The sequence below is a fragment of the Lonchura striata genome, chromosome 5 (genome assembly GCF_050655825.1).
Source record: "Lonchura striata isolate lonStrDom1 chromosome 5, ASM5065582v1, whole genome shotgun sequence".
NCBI lineage: Eukaryota > Metazoa > Chordata > Aves > Passeriformes > Estrildidae > Lonchura > Lonchura striata.
In genome coordinates, this window is record NC_140707.1 from 15,082,086 (window position 1) to 15,103,530 (window position 21,445).

Sequence of the window (21,445 nt, forward strand, 5' to 3'; positions counted from 1 at the left end):
CGGCGCGGGCAGGGCCGGTGCCGCCGCTCCGGGCGCGGGGCTCGGGCGCCGCCGGGGCCCCCCAGGCGCGGTGCTGGCCCCGCCGGGCCGGGGGCAGCGGGCGGGGGTCTCCCGGCGCGGCGCCGCCTCTGCCTGCCGGAGGAGCCGCTTTCCTGCCGGAGCCGCGCTGCGCCCGGGGCCGGGAGCGCGGCTTCGCATCTTCCAGCCTCCCTCGCTGCGCTGGTTTTGAGGAGCTCCTGAGGAATGTTTTGGGCCGTTTTCTTTTGTTCGTAGTTGGTGTAGGAGAAGGGTCACGGTGTACTTGTTGGTTGTTACGGTTCTTGGTTCAGGTGCTGTGACAAGGGTTTTTTTGGATTGAGTTGGTTGTTAGATTTTTTTTTTTTTTTTGTGCGATATGTTGGATGTTTTGTTTGGATTATTTTCATGTTGTGAAAATATAATTGTAGTTATCTTCTTACAGGATATGTTTTTTTAAGTTTTACACTGATTTTTATGGGTCGTAGCATGAAGTACAGGGTTGGTTTTTAATTAGGATGTGGTGGCTTTTATTAGCATGAGTATGTAGTGTTAGTTTTGGTGGGCTTGAGGTAGTGTGCTGTAGTGAATTAGTGAGGTTTTTTTTTAATCTTGGTAATTGCATTTTTTAAATTTTCCTATAGTAGTTTTATTCATTTGGTTTGTTTAATTGTTGTGGACGTTTTATTGTTACCGGTAATTTGGGACTTATTGTTTGTGGTTACATTTCTCTTTTGGTGATGTGTTTATTTCTAGGTGGTATTTGTATTTTGATGGTTTGAGGCATTATGGGTTTATTGAGTTAGGAATAATTTTTTTGTTGTTACTGTATTTATTTGGGTTTTTGTTTCAGTTTGATGTATTTGTTGGTTGCTTTTTATCAGTGTTTTTTTTAGGAACTTGTGTATTTATACAGTGGATTTTTTTAGGTAGTTATTTATTTGGGTGCTTCTCTTTTTATTGTCTAGTGGTTTAGGTTTTTGTTAATCTCCTTTATTAGTTTGGTTTTTAAAGCTAACTTAGCAGAATGCTGGTTACTCTTTGAGTTAGTGTAGAGGTATGGTTTTAATTTTTAGCAGCTTTCAGGGTCTGTTGTATGGTTTGAAGTTTAGTAAGTTGGTTGGACTTCTTTTTCTAGTGGGTTTTGTGATTTGTTTTGTGGGTTTCTCTAGGGCTGTTTTTTATTTTTGTTTCATTTTTGTGATGTGTCTCACTGACAACTGTTAGTGAAAAGAGTGTGGTGTGGGGTTGTTTTTGCTGGTAGGTAGTTCTATGGTGGTGTACTTTTAGTTTCTGTTGTTTGTTTTTGGGTTTCTTTTGTTAAAGTTTTCATTTTGGGGTTAATTTGTAATTATTTTTAAGGTTTTAGGGCGATTGAGATATTTTTTATATGGATGTCCTGTATGATAACAGTTAATTTATTTGCTTTATGTGGCATTGATGGAAGGGTAGAGGACATTTTTGTATAGAATGTGTATTTTAATCATAGTACTAAAATAATACCATGGTAAGAGGGGCTGTGTTTTATTGTTTGTTTCTGAGGTGGTTTGGCATTTTCTTATAAGTTGGGGGTTTTTTTTGTTGGCTCATGGAGCCATTCTGGCTGTTTTTTATTAAATTGGTGGGACTTTTATGCTTTTTGATTTTGCTTTCTTTTTTTTTTTTCTTTTTTGTGGTATAATAGTCTTTTAGAAGAATTTGGATGATTTTAAAAATATTTTTGTTATACTTTTCATCTAATGTTGTTGGATTATTACAGATGTTTTGGAGCTTTATTTTTTTGAAGTTTCATTTGGATGAATTTATGCTGGATGGTAGGACTGTGTTTTTATTTTTGGGGCAGTTGGTTGTAGGTGTATTGTATGTTTTTCAAGTGAAGGTAAATCGAGGTTTGTATTTGGTTGTTAGAGGAATGGAGAAAAATGTTTTGGTGATCTTAACAGTGGTGTGTTTTTTTGGGGTTTTTGATTTATAGTAAGTCTGGTACAGTAGTGTTTAATGGTGGAGTTCTTTAAGGTATGATAGTTTATAGTTAATTCTTATTGGTTTTAGATTTGTGTGTAGGTTAGAGGAGGTTATTGAAGGGTAAGTGGGTGTTTTAGATGAGTTTTAGTGTTTCAGTTTATAGAGCATTTTTTGGATGGGAGTTACAGTATTTTGAGTTGTTTGGTGTCACTGGTGATGTATTGTTGAGGTGGTAAGAAGTATTTGTTGGGTTTTTTTAAAGAAGGTTTATTGTAGATAGTTTTAGATAGTTGTGGTGGGTTGCTTGATTGTTTTATGTTTTTTAGCCTTTTTGTAGTTATTTGAAATATGTTAGAGTTTTTTGCGTTTATTGAAATACTTGATTTTGAGGAAGTTCCTGTTTAGAATGTATGAATTCTTCATGGCTTAAAATAAAAAATTTATATTCTAGTTATAGTGAGGATTTTTTTTTTTTCTTTTCTTACTGCTATATTTTGTGATATTTGTGTTAGGTTAGTAGTAGGGATAGCTTTACTTTTATATGTTGAAACGAGGGTCGTGCGTACTGCTGTTCATAAAGGTTTAATATTTTTATGGTTCTGATGTGTTAGGTTAATGAATTTATAACGTTTACAAGACTTTTTTTTGTTTTTATTTCAATACAGGCAGGGTTTTCTTAGTTTTCGGGATTTGTTTGGCATAGATTTTAGAGGCATAATTGAGGGGATAGGACAGGGTGTCTCTGTTAATCTATTTGGCAATTTGGATACTGGGTAAATAAAATTAATATTTTGGTAGGATTTTTGGATTTTGTTAGTTTATTTATTTATGAATTTGTGTGCCTGCAGCTGTAGTGTCTCTGCTGCAAGTCTCAGTATCCATTCATGTTTGTGTGCGTCAGGCAGTCCACTCGTGTACCAGCGAGTCCCCCCTGCAAGCGGCCGCAGAGCCGCTCCTTCGCTCTCCTGGGAATTCGGGGAGCGGCACACGGCTCTGCGACGAAGCCTTGATCTTTGTCACTTGGAGGTGGCACCAGGGAGCCTCAGGAGCGGCCGAGGAGTTGCTGTAAGTCGGGGAACTACTAGTGAGGGGGACCAGGGTCCACTCGAGTTTTGGGAACGCCACCTCACCTCGCCTGCTCTTCAGCCAGGCAGACCCTGCCAGGAGGGCGTGGGCGAAGCGTGCGGCCCGAGGAGCCCGGCGTTCTCAGGAGAATAATGGTGAGCAGAGAATTGCTCAGTTGTGGCTGCTGTGCGGCTGAGATCGTGCAGTGATGTTTGGTGTTCTCGATTGTAGCTGAGCACGGGACCACAGCCCGGTGACCATAGGACATTCCCCGCTGGCGAGGCAGCCTCCATTGCCACACGACGTGGATTCTCATCCCCAGATCCTGAGAGATAAGTGGAGTGCTAAGGCCCACAGAGGGGGTGAAAGCGGGGTGCTGGGAGGGCATTTTGAATGAGCTTTGGGGGTGGGGATGTGCAAGAAGTGTCCCCTTAGATCAGCTAAAGGGAAAGTGTCTGTTTTGATCACAGTGCTGAGGTGCTCAGGGCAGAGCAGTTCTGGTGTGTGTCCTGTCACTTGTCTCTGGTGCACTCTGTGTTCTTTGGGTCTCTCAGCTCTTTCTTCTCAAAAGCTCTCTCTCCCTGTCCTGTGTCACGGGTGTCTGCACGTATTTGTCCCACAACTGCTCTGCCCTGCTGCATAGCCTGTAATAGCACAAGTCCTGGGGACTTGAAATTTGTCATTTGCAGGGTGTAGTTGGGCTCTAGATTGTATGGGGAGATTGACATAACATGTTTGGTGATGCTAAGTTGTCCTGCAGCCGTTTGATACTAGTCCTAACTTCCTTTCAGATGCTGACAACTCCAATCAGTGGCAGAGAGCCCCAGTCCTGGGTGAGGGTGTTGCCATGATCAGGTCAGTCATTGTTTGCATTTGCAGGGGCAGCCTAAATGGTGACTGTGTTACAGCAGTGTTCTTTGCCTTTATTTTTAGGAGGTCCAGGCAGATAGCAGCAGTCAAGGCCCTGTGTGCCAGGTGAGCAGTGGACCAAAGCAGTTGTTTTTGCTCAGCTTTTAGTTTTTGGTGGAACTGTAAGCATCCATTGTTGTTTGTGTGCTTTAGGGAATCCACTCAGAGTACTTATACCTCTGTCTCCAACTGGCTGATGGACCGGGTTTAATGCACGTGTGGTCTTGCCAGAAGCATTACAGGACCCTGTGACAGAGCCTTCCAATTTTGCATTTCAAGGTCCCCTCCTGGTAACCCACAGGAATGGGCAAGGAGTTGTGGTGAGGCAGGGAAGAGGAGCGAGGGTACCCTCAAGTTGCAGCAATGCCATGTCACCTTGTCTGCCCTTAACCTAGGTGTGCCTTGAGATGACGGTGTCAGAATCCAAGCGCGCCTGAGGTGTGTGGCCCAAGACTTCTTGGGAGATGGTGAGTAGCAGAATTGTCAGGTTCTGGCCCATGTGCTGTTAAGGTAGTGCACTGACGTTTGGTTTTCTTTCTCTTGTCAGAGCAAGAGATAACAGCCTGATGACAACTGGAACTTCCCAGACAGGCAGGAGGCCTCGTTCTGCACCTGATGGGGATTTGCATCCCCAGATATGTGCAAGATAAGTGGAGAGCTACAACCCACAGAGGGGATGGAAGAGGTGCCGGGTTGGGACTCCCCAGGAGGGGTTTTTGAGTCAGTTTTGGAGATGGGGATGTCCAAGAAGTGTCTCCTAAGGCCAGCTAAAGGGAAAGTGTCTGTTTTGATCACAGTGCTGAGGTGCTCAGGGCAGAGCAGTTCTGGTGTGTGTCCTGTCACTTGTCTCTGGTGCACTCTGTGTTCTTTGGGTCTCTCGGTCCTTTCTTCTCCTCAAAAGCTCTCTCTCCCTGTCCTGTGTCACGGGTGTCTGCACGTATTTGTCCCACAACTGCTCTGCCCTGCTGCATAGCCTGTAATAGCACAAGTCCTGGGGACTTGAAATTTGTCATTTGCAGGGTGTAGTTGGGCTCCAGATTGTATTAGGAGATTGCCTTAATATGTTTGGTGATGCTAAGTTGTCCTGCAGCCATTTGATACTAGTCCTAACTTCCTTTCAAGATGCTGACGACTCCAATCAGTGGCAGAGAGCCCCAGTCCTGGGTGAGGGTGTTGCCATGATCATGTCAGTCATTGTTTGCATTTGCAGGGGCAGCCTAAATGGTGACTGTGTTACAGCAGTGTTCTTTGCCTTTAGTTTTAGGAGGTCCAGACAGTTAGCAGCAGTCAAGGCCCTGTGTGCCAGGTGAGCAGTGGACAGAAACAGTTGGTTTTGCTCAGGTCTCAATTTTTGGTGCAATTCTAAGCATTTATTCTTGATTTTGTGCTTTAGGGAATCAACTCCGAGTGCGCATACCTCCGTTACCAACTGGCTGATGGACCAGGTTTCATGCCCTTGTGATCTCGCTGGAAGCATTACAGGACCCTGTGATGGAGCCTTCCAATCCTGCATTTCAAGGTCCCATCCTGGTAGCCCTGAGGGAATGGCCAAGGTGTTGCGGTGAGTCGGGGAGGAATCAAATTCCACTCGTGTTTCAGCAATGCCATGTTGCCTTGTCTCCACTTAACCCAGGTGTCCCCTGCGATGACGGTGTCAGAATCCAAGCACGCCCAAAGCGTGAGGGCCAAGAACCCGGGCATTCTGAGGAGGATGGTGAGTAGCAGATTTACCAGGTTTTGGCTGATGTGCTGTTCAGATTGTGCACTGATGTTTAGTTTTCTTTCCCTTGGCAGACCAAGAGGTGACAGCTGGAACTTACCAGACAGGGAGATGGCGTTCTTCTGCACCCAACAGGGATTTGCATCCCCAGATATGTGCAAGATAAGTGGAGGGTTATGACCCACAGAGGGGCGTGATAAGCGAGGTGCCAGGTTGGGACTCCCCAGGAGGGGTTTTTCAGTCAGTTTGGAATTGGGGACGTCCAAGAAGTGTCTCCTTAGACCATCTAAAGGCGAAAAGTGTCTGTTTTGACCTTAGTGCTGAGGCATGCAGGGCAGAGCAGTTCCGATGAGTGTCCTGTCACATGTCTCTGGTGCACTCTGTGTTGTTTGGGTCTCTCGGTCCTTGCAGATATTCTTCTCATCAAGAGCTCTCTCTCCCTGTCCTGTCCCCTGGTTTGTCTCATCCTGTCCTGTGTCACGGGTGTCTGCACGTATTTGTCCCACAACTGCTCTGCCCTGCTGCATAGCCTGTAATAGCACAAGTCCTGGGGACTTGAAATTTGTCATTTGCAGGGTGTAGTTGGGCTCTAGATTGTATTAGGAGATTGCCTTAATATGTTTGGTGCTGTTAAGTTGTCCTGCAGCTGTTTGACACTAGTCCTAACTTCCTTTCAGATGCAGACAGTTCAGGTCAGTGGCAGAGGGCCCCATTGTTGCGTGAGGATTTTCCCATGATCAGGTCAGTCATTGTTTGCATTTGCAGGGGCAGCCTGAATGGTGACCATGTTACAGCAGTGTTCTTTGCCTTTATTTTTAGGTGGTCCAGGCAGATAGCAGCAGTCAAGGCCAAGTGTGCCAGGTGAGCAATGGACCAAAGGAGTTTTTTGCTCAGCTTTTTGTTTTTGGTGGAACTGTAAGCATCCACTGTTGTTTGTGTGCTTTAGGGAATCCACTCAGAGTACTTATACCTCTGTCTCCAACTGGCTGATGGACCGGGTTTCATGCACGTGTGGTCTTGCCAGAAGCATTACAGGACCCTGTGACAGAGCTTTCCAATTTTGCATTTCAAGGACCCTTCCTGGTAACCCACAGGAATGGGCAAGGAGTTGTGGTGAGGCAGGGAAGAGGAGCGAGGGTACCCTCAAGTTGCAGCAATGCCATGTCACCTTGTCTGCCCTTAACCTAGGTGTGCCTTGAGATGACGGTGTCAGAATCCAAGCGCGCCTGAGGTGTGTGGCCCAAGACTTCTTGGGGGATGGTGAGTAGCAGAATTGTCAGGTTCTGGCCCATGTGCTGTTAAGGTAGTGCGCTGACGTTTGGTTTTCTTTCTCTTGTCAGAGCAAGAGATAACAGCCTGATGACAACTGGAACTTCCCAGACAGGCAGGAGGCCTCGTTCTGCACCTGATGGGGATTTGCATCCCCAGATATGTGCAAGATAAGTGGAGAGCTACAGCCCACAGAGGGGATGGAAGAGGTGCCGGGTTGGGACTCCCCAGGAGGGGTTTTGAGTCAGTTTTGGAGATGGGGATGTCCAAGAAGTGTCCCCTTAGGCCAGCTAAAGGGAAAGTGTCTGTTTTGATCAAAGTGCTGAGGTGCTCAGGGCAGAGCAGTTCTGGTGTGTGTCCTGTCACTTGTCTCTGGTGCACTCTGTGTTCTTTGGGTCTCTCGGTCCTTGCAGATATTCTTCTCATCAAGAGCTCTCTCTCCCTGTCCTGTCCCCTGGTTTGTCACATCCTGTCCTGTGTCATGGGTGTCTGCACGTATTCGTCCCACAGCTGCTCTGCCCTGCTGCATAGCCTGTAATAGCACAAGTCCTGGGGACTTGAAATTTGTCATTTGCAGGGTGTAGTTGGGCTCTAGATTGTATGGGGAGATTGACATAACATGTTTGGTGCTGTTAAGTTGTCCTGCAGCTGTTTGACACTAGTCCTAACTTCCTTTCAGATGCAGACAGTTCAGGTCAGTGGCAGAGGGCCCCATTCTTGCGTGAGGATTTTCCCATGATCAGGTCAGTCATTGTTTGCATTTGCAGGGGCAGCCTGAATGGTGACCATGTTACAGCAGTGTTCTTTGCCTTTATTTTTAGGAGGTCCCGGCAGTTAGCAGCAGTCAAGGCCCTGTGTGCCAGGTGAGCAGTGGACAGAAGCAGTTGTTCTTGCTCAGGTTTCAGGTTTTGGTGCAATTGTAAGCATCCATTGTTGTTTGTGTGCTTTAGGGAATCCACTCAGCATATGCCAAGCCCCTGTCACCAACAGCTGATGGCCTGGATTTCCTGTGCTTGTGAGCTCTCGGGAAGTATTGCAGGACTCTGAGATGAAGCCTTGAAATTTTGTATTTTAAGATTGCATCAGAGTTGCCTTTGGCAATGGCTGAGGAGTTGTGGTGAGATGCCGAGGTAGGGAGGGGGAGCCAAGGTCCACTTAGTTTTCAGCAATGCCGAGTCTCTTTGTCTCTTCTTAACCCAGGCAGACCCTGCGATGACGGTGGCAGCCTCTGAGCCTGGCCAAAATGTGCGGCCCGAGCGTTCTCAGGAGAATGGTGAGTAGCAGGATTGCTGGGTTTTGTCCATTGTGCAGCTAAGATCATGCAGTGATGTTTGGTGTTCTCGATTGTAGCTGAGCATGGGACCACAGCCCGGTGACCATAGGACATTCCCCGCTGGCGAGGCAGCCTCCATTGCCAGGCGACGTGGATTCTCATCCCCAGATGCCAGAGAGATAAGTGGAGGGCTAAGGCCCGCAGAGGGGGTGAAAGCAGGGTGCTGGGAGGGCCTTTAGGATCAGCTTTGGGGGCAGGGATGTGCAAGAAGTGTCCCCTTAGGCCAGCTAAAGGGAAAGTGACTGTTTTGATCACAGTGCTGAGGTGCTCAGGGCAGAGCAGTTCTGGTGTGTGTCTTGTCACTTGTCTCTGGTGCACTCTGTGTTCTTTGGGTCTCTCGGTCCTTTCTTCTCCTCAAAAGCTCTCTCTCCCTGTCCTGTGTCACGGGTGTCTGCACGTATTTGTCCCACAACTGCTCTGCCCTGCTGCATAGCCTGTAATAGCACAAGTCCTGGGGACTTGAAATTTGTCATTTGCAGGGTGTAGTTGGGCTCTAGATTGTATTAGGAGATTGACATAACATGTTTGGTGATGCTAAGTTGTCTTGCAGTCCTAACTTAATTTCAGATGCTGACAGTTCAAATCTGTGGCAGAGAGCACTAGTCCTGGGGGAGGGTTTTCTTGTATCTTGTATCTCTGTCGGCTTACGTTGTATGCACTTATGTTGCACCTACCTGTGTCAGCTTCTATTGTATGTGTGCATGTTGCGCCTACCTATGTTGTCTTATGTTGTTTGTGCTTATACTGTATGTACCTACGTTGCCTTATGTTGTTTGTGCTTATACTGTATGTACCTACGTTGCCTTATGTTATATGCACCTCTGTTGTGGCAATTATGATCGGAGCTGCCTTGCCCGGGCACGTAGTCACGCTCAGGTAGAGCAGTTATAGAGCTTTGCCGTTCATCTGTTCTCTACGGGGTTTGGGGTACAACCCTGATGGGCCCAGAGTTGGTATAGCTCCTAGCTCTCAGATAGTCAGTCACTGACTGCCTCCCCTTGTCTCGTAGGTCCCTGGGTCCCTACAGAATTTCCTGGAATCTACCATTTGACATGGAGGTCCTGCGGTCAGAAGTGTTTAAGCATATTCTTCAGTGCAGCGTTTCACGTAAGGGTGGCAGCCAGCGTGTCAGCAGAAGAATGTGTGAGAGTGTGACTGTCTGTGTCTGTCTGTGAGAGTTTGTGTGTGCTTGTGTCTGCAGCTGTGTGTGTGTGTGGAGCAGTTCCAACCTTGTGTGTATGGCCTTTGCCTTTCAGGGGGGGTTTTCATCAGGCAGGAGGATTTTTTGGGAGTCTCCGGAGCGAGTTGCCGTGAATGTGAGTTTGTGCGTAGTGCGAAGGGGGCGTGCACGTCGGCGGAGCGTTTTGCGCCGTTTTTGTTCCGCGTGCGTCATAACAATAAAAGCGTTGTGGACTTTTCTGAAATGGAGACACGGTTATATTGTGTCAATATGTATTTGGCTTGTATTACATTATATTGTTCTGTCTTTGCAGTTGTTCCTGTCTTTTGATGTATTTTGCTGTATGTAAATTGGACTTGTACTTGTGTGCCTAGGTATGATGTATTCTTTGTTTTATTTGTCTCTGTACTTGCATTTGTATATGTTGTTTCCCTGTGTATTGCTGAAGTTTAAATTAAGGGAATAAAGATTAATCAGCCCTAATAATGATGCCTCTTACCCTCTGCCCCGCCCAACATTCATCTCCTGTCTTTCTTTGGTGTGGTTGAGTCCTATCGTTTTCACCCTTTTTCTCCCTTTGCCTCTTACTTTCCTCTTTAGTCTATTCCTCACTTTATCCTTCCATGTGTAACTCTTTGTCTCTGGCTGTGTTTTCCTTTGTTTCCATTTCTAACACATCTCTATGTTTCTCTAACCCTATTTCCTTCTCACCCTGTCTATTTTCTTCCATTCCTCTACATGTATTTCCCCATGTCTCTTTGTCTGTCTCTTTCAATCTAGGTTTCACTATGTTTTCTTCTTTTTTTTCCTCTTTGTCAGCCTTTGTCTTTCTAACACTTGCTATCATTTTCTTTGTCTCTAACCCTTTTTCCTTTTCTGTCCATCTTTAATTTTTTGTGTTTCTAACTCTCTATTTCTTTCTCTCTTGAACCCTACCTTGTGTTCAGTCTCTCCATTTGTTTTCCTGTAGGTTTTCAGCTCTATTTCTTCTTTTTCTTGTCTATTTCCTTTTCTCTTTCATTTCAAGTGCTTCCTTTTCTCTTTGTCTTTCACTCTTTTTCTCTTTTTCCCACCTTTCTTTTGCCTTTCTCTTTCTAATCTGACTGTTTTGGTTTTTCTTTTTATCTCTGACTCTTATTTTTCTTGCTTTGTTTTCTTTCTTCTTCTCACTCTCTCCTCTTCCTTTTCTTCTCAGTTTTTCTTCTCGCTCTCTTCTCTTTCTTCTCGCTCTCTTCTCTTTCTTCTCGCTCTCTTCTCTTTCTTCTCGCTCTCTTCTCTTTCTTCTCGCTCTCTTCTCTTTCTTCTTCTTCTCCCTCCCTCCTCTTTTTCTTCCTCTTACTCTCTCCTCCTCACTCTCTCCTCTTTTTCTTCCTCTTACGCTCTCCTCCTCTCCCCTCTTCTTCTTCCTCTTAGGCTAAATACTTGTATCAGACATTTTAAACAGCTCTTTTATACAGAAGTGAATACATTAAAAGAGAAAGGGAAAGAAAATAACTGGTAATATATTTCAAAAGTCAAACCAGTATTTAATTTCTGCATCAAGTATTGCAATCAAAGACACCTAAAAGATTCACCTTTCCATAAAATCAAGGTTTTAGTTATTGAGATGGTGGTTTACTTATTTAGGTGGTTGTTTTTTGTCCTTCTAACAGCTTGTATTTTTAACTGTTTAGTCCATCAGCAGACAGACACCCTGTCCATCTTAATATAGGCTAAAATGGCCATAAAAATAGTGCAGGTGATGACATTGGTTAGCAATCTTTTCTTCTTCATCATCATCATCTCACATTAACATAGAGAGACGAAAGGCACAAGGAATTCAAATTATTAGCTTTGAGAACTGAAATAAAAATCTTCTTTCCACAATTAGCCTACATATAGTGGCATTAGAAATACCACTTTAAGTTCTGAAAGTACTGGAAGGAATTTATACCCAAAGGATCCTAATTCTTTGGTAAGTCAAAGCTGCCATTTGTACCTGTGAACACTATCACTTGGAGAAAATGCAACACTTAGGAAGAGTTTTAATTGTTTTTTTCATTACTTGACTGTGTTATTTTTTCTGAAGTTTTTACAGCTTCTTGCATTCAAATGAAGGAAGATTAAGGCTGGATGGTTAAGGTTGTAATGCAGCATTTCAAAGTAATATTTGTGAAGATGTACTAGAAACTGCATTGCTTAGAAACCTATTATTTCAGTAATCCTTTCTCAGAACTTCACAAAGGTCCTTTTATTGTGTCTCTGATAAATAAAATGTGATTTCTATTTAGAAAGAATTAAGGTAGTGAAGACTAACTAGAGAAGAACATGCAACCTTATAGATACTGAGGCAAAAAATAAAGCAAAATGGTTAGTTGCTGGTTCCAACTGGTATTTTTAAGTCTGTATGGCTAAGCATCTCTATCTTAAATTTGTGATCTTTCTGCAATTTTGTATTTATGGGGCTTATGCCTGTTCAGAGTAATTAGTGTCATTTACATTAGAACAAATACTGAAATACAAAAAATGAAAAGTTATTGGCAAATGGGATACAGAGTAGCAAATCTGGAAATTAGACGCTGCTGATATTTATCTGTAATGAAATTTGGCATAGGACCAGCAATAGCCAGAAGTAGGTAGAATATCCTGTGATACAGCATCTGAAATTCATCAAAAGCCCCCCTCCAAATTACCTTCGGTATTGTAAAAGTTTCCATTCTTTTTATTATTTGTACTTTATTAGAGGCATCTTGTCAGTACTACTTTTTCTTAGCCTTATCCGGAGATGCTTTCTTATGTCTGACTCCTGAAAGTCTCTGTGCAGAACCAGAGTTCTGCAGAGCTTTTCCCCCTGTATTCCTTCCCTTTTCTGTCTTCCCAAAAGCTTTTGGGATTTTGGCTTTTACACCATAATTTACTTAATTGCCTTTTCGTGTCAGATAATTCTTATGCATATAACATCTCATTTTTAACTACCTGCTTGGTATTGCTACAACATCAAAGAACTTATAAAATTATTCTTTGTTCTCTTATTAGATTTTTTGCTTTGTCCTTACAGAATCTTCTCTGATAAATAGAAGTGGTAGTGCTTTTTATTTACTGCCTTAATTTCCTGTAATAAAAAAACACTCTATGTTCATTAATCATTCAACGACAAAGGATATTCTGTATTGGAGCCAAAATTGTATACGTTTCTAAGCAACTACAGCATTTTGCTTTATTTTCTTAAATCTGTTTCAGAGCTTTGATCAAATTGCACTCTCCAATTGTTTTCCAAAGGGTGTAATAAGAGAAAAAAATAACCATTTTTATAACGAAATTTCAAGCCAATAAAATCCTTAAAGTAAATTTGATTCTGTAAATGAGGACTAGGAAGAGGAAGGTCATAAGAAGTTGCATCATCTGAGTTTAACCATCCCCTTAGCACACTGATCTAAAACAGGAAAAGCGTATGAAAAACTGCAGAGGTGTCTTCTGAGAAGGTATATGCACATTTCACATACTTCTTGTTCTGTATCTTTCTTCTAAACAGTGATTAAAGCAGCTCCCAGTACAGATCTGTAACAAATTCATGAGCAAATCTGATAAAACGTGTCTTTGAGTAAACTGTGAACCTAACCTGACAACTAAGATAACTAGTTTGTCAGTTGATCTAACCACACCATTCTTTTCTCCTGTATCTGGTTTCTTTTCTTCAGAATTAACCCAGTACTTTCTCTCCCATTGTGCTTTACAAACAACCTCCCTATCTGCTTTTTGTGCCCTATGAAGCCAAGAGGAGCAGTGATGCACAGGAACACTGAAACTCCAATGTCTGGTCAACTAAATCTGGATGATGCTCTTTAGGAGCAGCAGAATGATTTTCTAACTGCAAAAACTGTTATAATACCACTTATTTAAACTTGATTTCCTGTTCACTTGTGAATTGATTATTTGACCTTAAATTGTTATGGTTTTTTTGACCATAAAGCCAGTTCTGATTTGCTGAGTTGATGCAGTAGAAAATACTTATATTTACATGGTTCAGCTGTTCGCAGGTAAAGTTGCATGATTCAATAGCCACTGGACATGCTGAGTTCTGACTGGCGTGTTAAAATTTTTCTAATATGTGGGAACTCAAAATGTCTCTCAGACATTTTTAGAGGTTCCAGGCCTTGGTCAGAGGCATTCTAGACCCTGGCAGACAGCTGAAAAACAGCTGTGATTTTGAGTTTGAGCCATGGAATGAATTGCCAACTTTGGAGGTGGAACAAGCAATCACAAAAGGTTAGATAGTATAGTAAAAGTAGTTACAAAGTAGAGGGGAAATTTTTTTAGTATTGTACAGGGGGGTTTTAACACATGTACATGGGGGTCAGAAGTTCTAAGATGGAGGAAAGTGGGCTGATCCTGTTCTTCCTCCTTCTTTTTCCTTACCTCCATGTTCTTGGTGATGTTGGCACTCACAGATTGGTTTAGAGTAGAAAAACACTTGGCAACGTAGGTAGTAGGTATTGGGAAATAATTGTAAACATGTTATACGTAATATATCTTATAAAAGATAGCAGCAGCCCTGGGCAGAGAGGGAGACGAAGAAGACAGCAGATCGAGAGGATGTCAGGGGGTGTGTGTGCCTCTACCCAGGCCGCTGATCAAAGAGCCGCAGTCCAAGAACATAATTTGTTAGATAACTAGCGATAAACTGCCTTGAGACCGAACAGCTAAAGCCTGCGGAGTTTTTCTTTGGAAGCACGGGTTGGAGGAGGAATTTCACCACCACATGAGACCCCAGAGCAAGGCCGGGGTTCTCACAGTAATAAAGATGCACCCTTTGTTTATCCACCTTTGTCATTTATACATCCAGCTGTGAAGCTCTCCAGCTTTGCAGTGCTGTTTACTAGGACAATTGAATACCATAACTTCCCAAATTTTGTGTACGTGACCAATCAATATGCAGATTTTATAGCCATAATTTCACACACAGACAATTTGTTAATCGGGCTGCATGCTAAGCTGAGGAAAGCAACACAGCAAATAGTTTTTGCTTTTTGATAGTTTCTGCCATGTCGAGCTCTCATTCTGTCCATTGGTAATGATTGTACCTCTCATGGGAGGAAATCTGACGGACAAACATACAAAACAATCCACTATTTGGCATAGAGGGAACTAACAACAATAACAGAAGTTTAATATTTTGCTTTCTTTGTCACCTAAGGGGGTGGAAAGTATTCTAGTTCATTGAGTTTATATTCTGCCACTGATCTTTAGCTGAGGGACACAAAGATCTATGTGTTATGCGTGTTTGCATATTTATGTGTTTATATATGCATGTAGATATAGACATATAAAAACACATAAATACACACAGGTGGGGGTGTATGTATATGTATGTATTTATATATATATGCCTGAGGTCATATGTGTGTGGGATTCAGTTTGTATTCTGTTAAACCCAGCCCTCTGTGTGTGTGTGTTTGCACCTCGTCCACAGGAGCTGGTTACAGTCCTGGCTATTGAACTGTTGTTGTTTTCAAGCTGTAATTTATTTGGTAATGATATACAATGTTTCACAGTGATAAGGAGTCAATAATGAATATGTTATGCTTTAACATCATAAAGACATCCTTAGGAAAAAGTCCCTGTCTTTCTCCAACAGTGATCCATATGGTGTGCTACTAAAAGGAGAAGATCTCTGAGTGAACAAATGTGAAATAGTACAGACTTAATCTTTATTGCTCTTTTCCTATCAAGATAGCCTTTGTTGTCTGGCCTATGAAGACACTGCAAGACTACTCACTCATACAGCATTGTGTTATTGTTCACTTTTATTTTCTCTAAAGCAGACCGGGGTTGTTTTTTTCTTTTTCCTTTGCATATGTCTTAAGAAGTTGACCTTTAGCTTTACTAATGCAATTAATAGTTTTTGCTTCCTATCTCCTATAAATGATGTTGGTGAAATAGGTCACCTGATTTCATGTTCTAGTAGGTACAGTCAGAGAAAATTCTGGATATGTAAATTATCATATTTAATTAGCATTATTTCTATCCTCTTTATTACACATTTTGCAATACTATTGATTGTTGGACCTAGAGTATCTTTTGTCCTCAAGCCACACACCTAGAAGTCACCTAAATCTTCATTTTTTCTGAGGATAATTCAGCTTGGAATATTTTTTTTTAAATCTAGATTAAGAGTAAATAATTTAAATGGAAGTTTTGACAGGACCACACGTATAAGGTTTTGAAGTATTTCAAGACTACGAAAAATTGCTACCCTGTCATCTGACTTTTTAGTCTTTATCTAAGACATAAACCACGTGTTTGTTTGATGTTTGATTTTTTGTCATAAAAGGAGTAGGTGCTTTATCAATAGACTTTATTTTAATCAATACTGCCTTGATTATTCCCTACATGAATCCAATTTTTATTTCTACTGTCTAGAGTGGGAAAATATGAGAAAGAGCTCCCCACATCAAATCCATCTGCATCATCTCAGAGGCTGCCTTCTGTAGCTTAAACATGACTAAACCCCTCCCACTGTTACACTGGAGTCTTGCTGACTCAAAACTTTAAAAAAACCTTGTAGTTTTCACTCCATTTAAATGTGTCACTTTTAATAGCAAAACAAGTAGAGAAATTCCAATGTGAACTCATTTTAGAGCAATGACCAAGTATTATGAATATTTGACTGTATTTAATCTTTCAGCTCCTTTTCTTATTGCATCCTTAATCCTACTCCTGAAGGGACTTGGATTTAAATACAGTAGAATTTCCAGTGTTGAGCAAATCTCTGGTTTCATACCTGAAGATCTCCTTAGTTCAAAAATCCACTTTGTAATTAATTTTATTTATGCTGTGCAACTCTGCTTTCCCAGATATTAAAAAGCATATTGGCAAAGAATATGACATTATTTCTTGAATAAAATGACAGGAAGTAATGCAGCAAGATTTTCTGCCTTGAGAGTCACCTGACTTCTCCATTCAGTGACTTTATATTCCTATTCAGGGATTATTATACCTAAGAGATCCAGAGTATAGCCAAGAGAATAGTAATAGAGAAGTTCTAACTGTAATGCTGATTTTCTACTGTTTGTTACTATTTCCTCACCCATAAAAGGCACTTGTAATTAATTTTCTGTTCCCTAGGACCACCTGTAGAAGTAAACTTCACTATTGGTGATGAGATTTAAACACGAAGAAAAAAAGCTGGGTAAGTATGAAGTTGTTAAACTCGCTGTCACAAGACTGTATTGTTGAAGACTGTTACAGGGATGATGGGAGTCTGGGATAAGTTTAGCTATGAAAACTTAGTTTCATTTCATTAAGTAGGCTTAAAAGAAGACCCAAATTGGGTTGGTTTTTTGCTGTTGTTGTTGGGTTTTTTTGGTATTTTGGTTTTTTTTGGTTTTTTTGGGTTTTTTTTTGAAAACTGAATATTTTTGGAAAAAATATGAAGTAGTTATCTCTGACATTTCTATTGACAGGTTGCCAAGACATGTCTGGGGAATCGTAATGATTCAGCATCTCGTTCGGAAGCAGCAGAAACAGAGACAAGCTTTCAGGTATTCTCTTCCAGAGTAATTTTTGGGGTTTTACTAAAAAGTCTCATGCGATTCAGTTACTTAAAGTATACTTACACATTCTTCACCAAGTTCTGTCTCAAAAGAGAAGACTACTTAATTCAGACTTTGACTGTGTCTGATTGCAATTGATCTGTTCAAAATGATTTCTGGCTGGTAACAACTTGCAAACTATGAAATATTTGGAAAGCTGGTAGTCAAATGAATTAGTAGTCAAATTACTTAATTTGACAATGTGATGTGTATAGCCCTGGAAGCAGGAGTAAAGAGAGTTATCCAAAATAATTAAATATTAAATACCTATGTGGTTGTTTTCATACATATATACATAAAATATGCAGTGATATGAAGCTGTATGTAGCATCAGACTTGTATGGTTTTGCACTGTGAAGGTTGTTAATGATGCTTTCTTAGAGATCAGGACCCTTTTCTAGGGACAATTCCATTGCCATGGAATTTTAACAGACTTTTTTATTTCTGTTTATGTATATATGTATTCTATACACCATGTTTTTACCTTTACAGAAGTTTCACAGCCCTCCATGGACTAAACCTGAAGATGAAAAATCACCTGAAAAAAAAGAGAAAAAATACGAAGAATCAGTTAGTACACCAGAATAAAAACTCTAAATGCTACTAACCTACATTGAAAAATGCCAATCACTTCCATTTTCATGTTCTGCTAGCACAAAGGCATGAAATGTCCCAGGTTTCTAAAGCATGCATTTTTCACTATTCTATGAATGTCTGTAAATTAGTCTATAACAGACCATTTAGTACCTTCCAGCAATAATCCAGAATTGATGTTTGAAGAAGTGCTTTGTAAAGCAGTCCAGTTTTTGAACTCTTGTTCTACCTTATCAGTAATTGTATACTATAAATTACCTGTTTTGTAAACAACAGTCATTCTCAAGTATATTTCTCACTGTTTTATTTCATGTAATTTTGTGGCAGATTCGGTTCTAATATTAAGAGGCAGTCAATGTGGAGGGGGGGGGAAGATATCTGTGTAACCATATTTGAAGTACAATCCTTAAGTGCAACTGCAAAAAGACAACTGTGTGTGTGTGGGGGGGGGGGGTCCATGTATGCTTACCTTTTAGTAATTCCATCTCAAATCTACTTACTTACACAATAAAATATGCTTATTGTGTTCTTTCTTTCCTCAGTGCTATCTTAACTAGTTCATTTTTGAACACTGAAAAGCTGACAGAATTGGATTTTAAGGGATGGAGATGGAGAGAATCATTACTTTAAGGATTCAAGCAACAAAATGTGCAGGTGGTACTGAGTTACAGTGTCATAGCTTGGATGGCAGCCGTGGGAAGTCGGTTTCATCCCTTGTGTTTGTGCTGATCTCGACGGGATGGAATACACTTCCAAGGGGAAAGCCCTGTTTGGTCCACTACAATTGGCCTTTGATCACTCCATCGGGGAGGATTGATTGGAATCAGCTCTGTCACTCATGGATTCTTTTCGTTTCTCCTTAGTCACACTCTATGACAAGAAAGCAAAAAAGAAAGGGAGAAGAGAGAATGTTTTTCTTTTTTGGGTGCATGTCATTATTGGTCTAATTTAAGAATTCATATGCCATATCTTTTTGAGATGCAAATCTTTCAGGAATGGATGCAATGCTATCTATCCCTAGCAAGAAGTGTCTTAAGCATTTGTAACTTGTAAACTTCCACCTTTGTCTTAATGCACACCTCAGCACATTTTCAACTAGATTTGAAGTAGTTATAATAATTTACTTTGTCTTGCTTTGTATCAGTTTAAAAGCAAATAGACAAATCTTTCATTTGACTTAGTGATGCTCTGTCTTCAGTTTTAGCATTTAAGACTTTACCTCTCCTTCAACAGTCTCCTTCAATACCTCCTTGTCCTTGCTGGTGTGAAGAATGCATATTTTATGATTGGCTTTTCACAAAGGCTATAATGAATATTATAAGTGTAATGTTAGAAAGTTATGCTGTGTTCATTCGCTTAAGTAGTGTGTTAAATACAGTTTTAGGTTCTAACATAATGTTAAAATAGAGACTATGTAGGTGGGGAAGTTTTTTTTTTAGGAATGAGATACTTACTTCAAAGAACACCTAAATCTTCCAAAGGAGAGGAATTTATGGCTTCTTATCAGAAGAAGCTAATTTCTTCAGGCCTTACTCGAAGACACCAAGGGATTAAAGGGAACAATTAACATACAACAAACAGAGTTTCTTGTTTAAAATAGAATGCATTCATGACCATAAAGGATATATAAATATGCAACAAGTATATTAGTTTAAGGGTGATTCCTTTATTCACAAGTCATGCTTTTCGTAACTTAATGTCCGAGAACATCCGGACGTCCGTAATTCTTTACTTTTTTTATTGTCTTGTAATTGTCCTAACTCTAAGCTTTAGTACTCTAATGATATTATTATTTTTATAGCCATTTTATTATTATTAAACTTTTAAAATTTTAAAAACCAAGCAATTAGCGTTTTTTTTCACACTGGTATGAGTAATCTTTCACCCTGACATTTTGTATGTGCTCCTCTACTCAAAGATAGATAGTTGCAGTTTCTCTGCCTCGAGAAAACACAGTTTTAAAAACTAAAAAACCTCATGAGCTGACCAAATGATGACAAAGTACGGCTTAAGACTATCCATGTGAAGAGTCAAAAGACTTGAAATCATGGCTACAAAGTTTATTTCTTTTGATTTCCTGATGCCCCTGGAATGATTTGGGTCTCAGGAGGCACCTGGGAGCCTCCGTTTGTGTCCTGGGCGGGGCCGTGGCTCTAAAAGGGGTAAAGGCTGGAGGAAGGGGGGTCCGGGGGGGAGAGGAGCAGGGGCTGGGATCGGCGGTGCCCTGGGCGTTTGCATCTGGGAGCGGCCGCCGGTTTCCCGATGGGAGCCCTGGAAACGGAGCTCGGAGTCCGTGAGAGATGCGAACGCTGCAGCTGGAGCGCTGAGAATGGAGGCTCTGCCGAGAATGTCGTCTGGTGAGTCTCCCGATGTCCCGTAGCTAATGCTGTGCTGGCACCGAGTCGCCTCATTGCGATTTAAACTCTCTTGAAAGACGCTGAAATTACAAACTGGACTACAACATGCGCGCGGGGAGCTTCGTGTCCCTAAGGAAATGCTTTAGGGATGTGCAGCTTCTGAGCTGCAGCAACAATCCCCGCTCCCACAGAAACCTGCTGGGCCGTGGTTCTAGGGCAAGGGTGCCAGAAATGTGGCACCTTCAGTGCCACCCTAACAGGGATTTCCCTGGGAGCTCTCAGGCTCGGGAGGAAATGGTGTTCCTGCCCCTCTGGGAAAGCAGGGAGCGGGATCGGTGCTGCAGCTGTGTCTTTTTCCCGCTCTCCGCAGCTGTTCCAAGGATGCCCTGGAGTGCTCTGGCTCACGGCAGGATAATCGATCTGTGTGCCTGCGTGCGCAGCTGGGTCAGTCACTGGGCTCCCGTGGAACCCCTGAGGTTGGAAAAGCCCTTCGTGCTGCTGAAATGGCCCCAGGACAAACCTTCCCAAGCTGGAAGCAAAGCCAGGGGCAGGGAGGGAAATCCAAGAGGGTGGTGGGAAGGGCTTTCTCCCAGCTCTGGACGCCCTCAAGGCAGGGGTGATTTCTAAGTGTTGTTAAATGCTGCAGCAGCTCTGTCCCTACGTGAGAGCTGCCTCAGCTTGGGCGAGTGTGAGGATGTCCAGCTCTTCCTCAGGGCTTGGAGCACGGCAGGGTGCAGAGCTCAGGTTAAATCTTGTTTAAACACTTTTAATATCAAAATGTGTTAAAACAGAGACCGAGGAAATAACACACGGAAGTCTGTTGCAAGCTTAGGTACCAGCTGCCTTTATTAAAGATCCACGTTGACGGATGTTTTGTCAGACCACTCTGAGGCCAGAATGTGTCCCAAAAGCTTCACTAACCCCTTGTTCTTCTGCTGGTAGGGCAGCGTCTGACCCCAGGTCTCGGGGGCTGCGTGGAGATTCCTCCCTGGAGCAGGTTCACCCTGTGAGGATGAGCCACAGAGGTTCAGTTCTTGGAGCAGGTGAGGATCTCTTTTACTTAGTAATTGCTTTTGCTGGTTTTAATGTCACAGCTCCAGTGTTCCTTCAGGCATTGTGCCCTGCAACAGCACTCGCAGCTCCTGTGCTGGGCAGGGAGCAGTTCTGCTGTGGGAAATGGACTTGCAGAAAATTGTCAGAGTTTGACAGGAGGTTTACATAGTATTTATCTGAATGGAAAATTTGAGATAAGAAACGCTGACTTAGAAATGCCATGGAATAGGACATTGAGAGAGATAAATCTTCCTCGCACAACGCACCAGTTTATCAGATTATGCCCTTTTCTGACCCAGAAATAAGGCAACTGAGAAGTGTTTTTAAAAACTTTTATTTCATTTTCAGTCTCACGTGAAGGGTGAGACAATACAGATGTTATAATTCATGCCACCGCAATCAGAAGCCAACTAT

The 21,445-nt window shown here is 42.1% G+C and overlaps 1 protein-coding gene across 8 annotated transcripts in view; it reads left to right on the plus strand.

Annotated features, from left to right (window-relative positions):
- Positions 1-169: 169 nt before the first annotated feature.
- The window catches only part of LOC144248619 (uncharacterized), a 470,148-nt gene continuing 448,872 nt past the window's right edge, over positions 170-21,445 (plus strand). The window contains exons 1-7 of one of the 8 annotated variants that reach the window (XR_014955452.1): positions 170-3,900; positions 3,979-4,020; positions 4,108-4,421; positions 4,502-5,260; positions 5,348-5,515; positions 5,588-5,668; positions 5,731-6,415. The gene's annotated coding sequence lies outside the window, so the exon portion shown is untranslated. The other 7 variants (XR_014955451.1, XR_014955448.1, XR_014955449.1 and 4 more) reach the window with 7 other exon arrangements.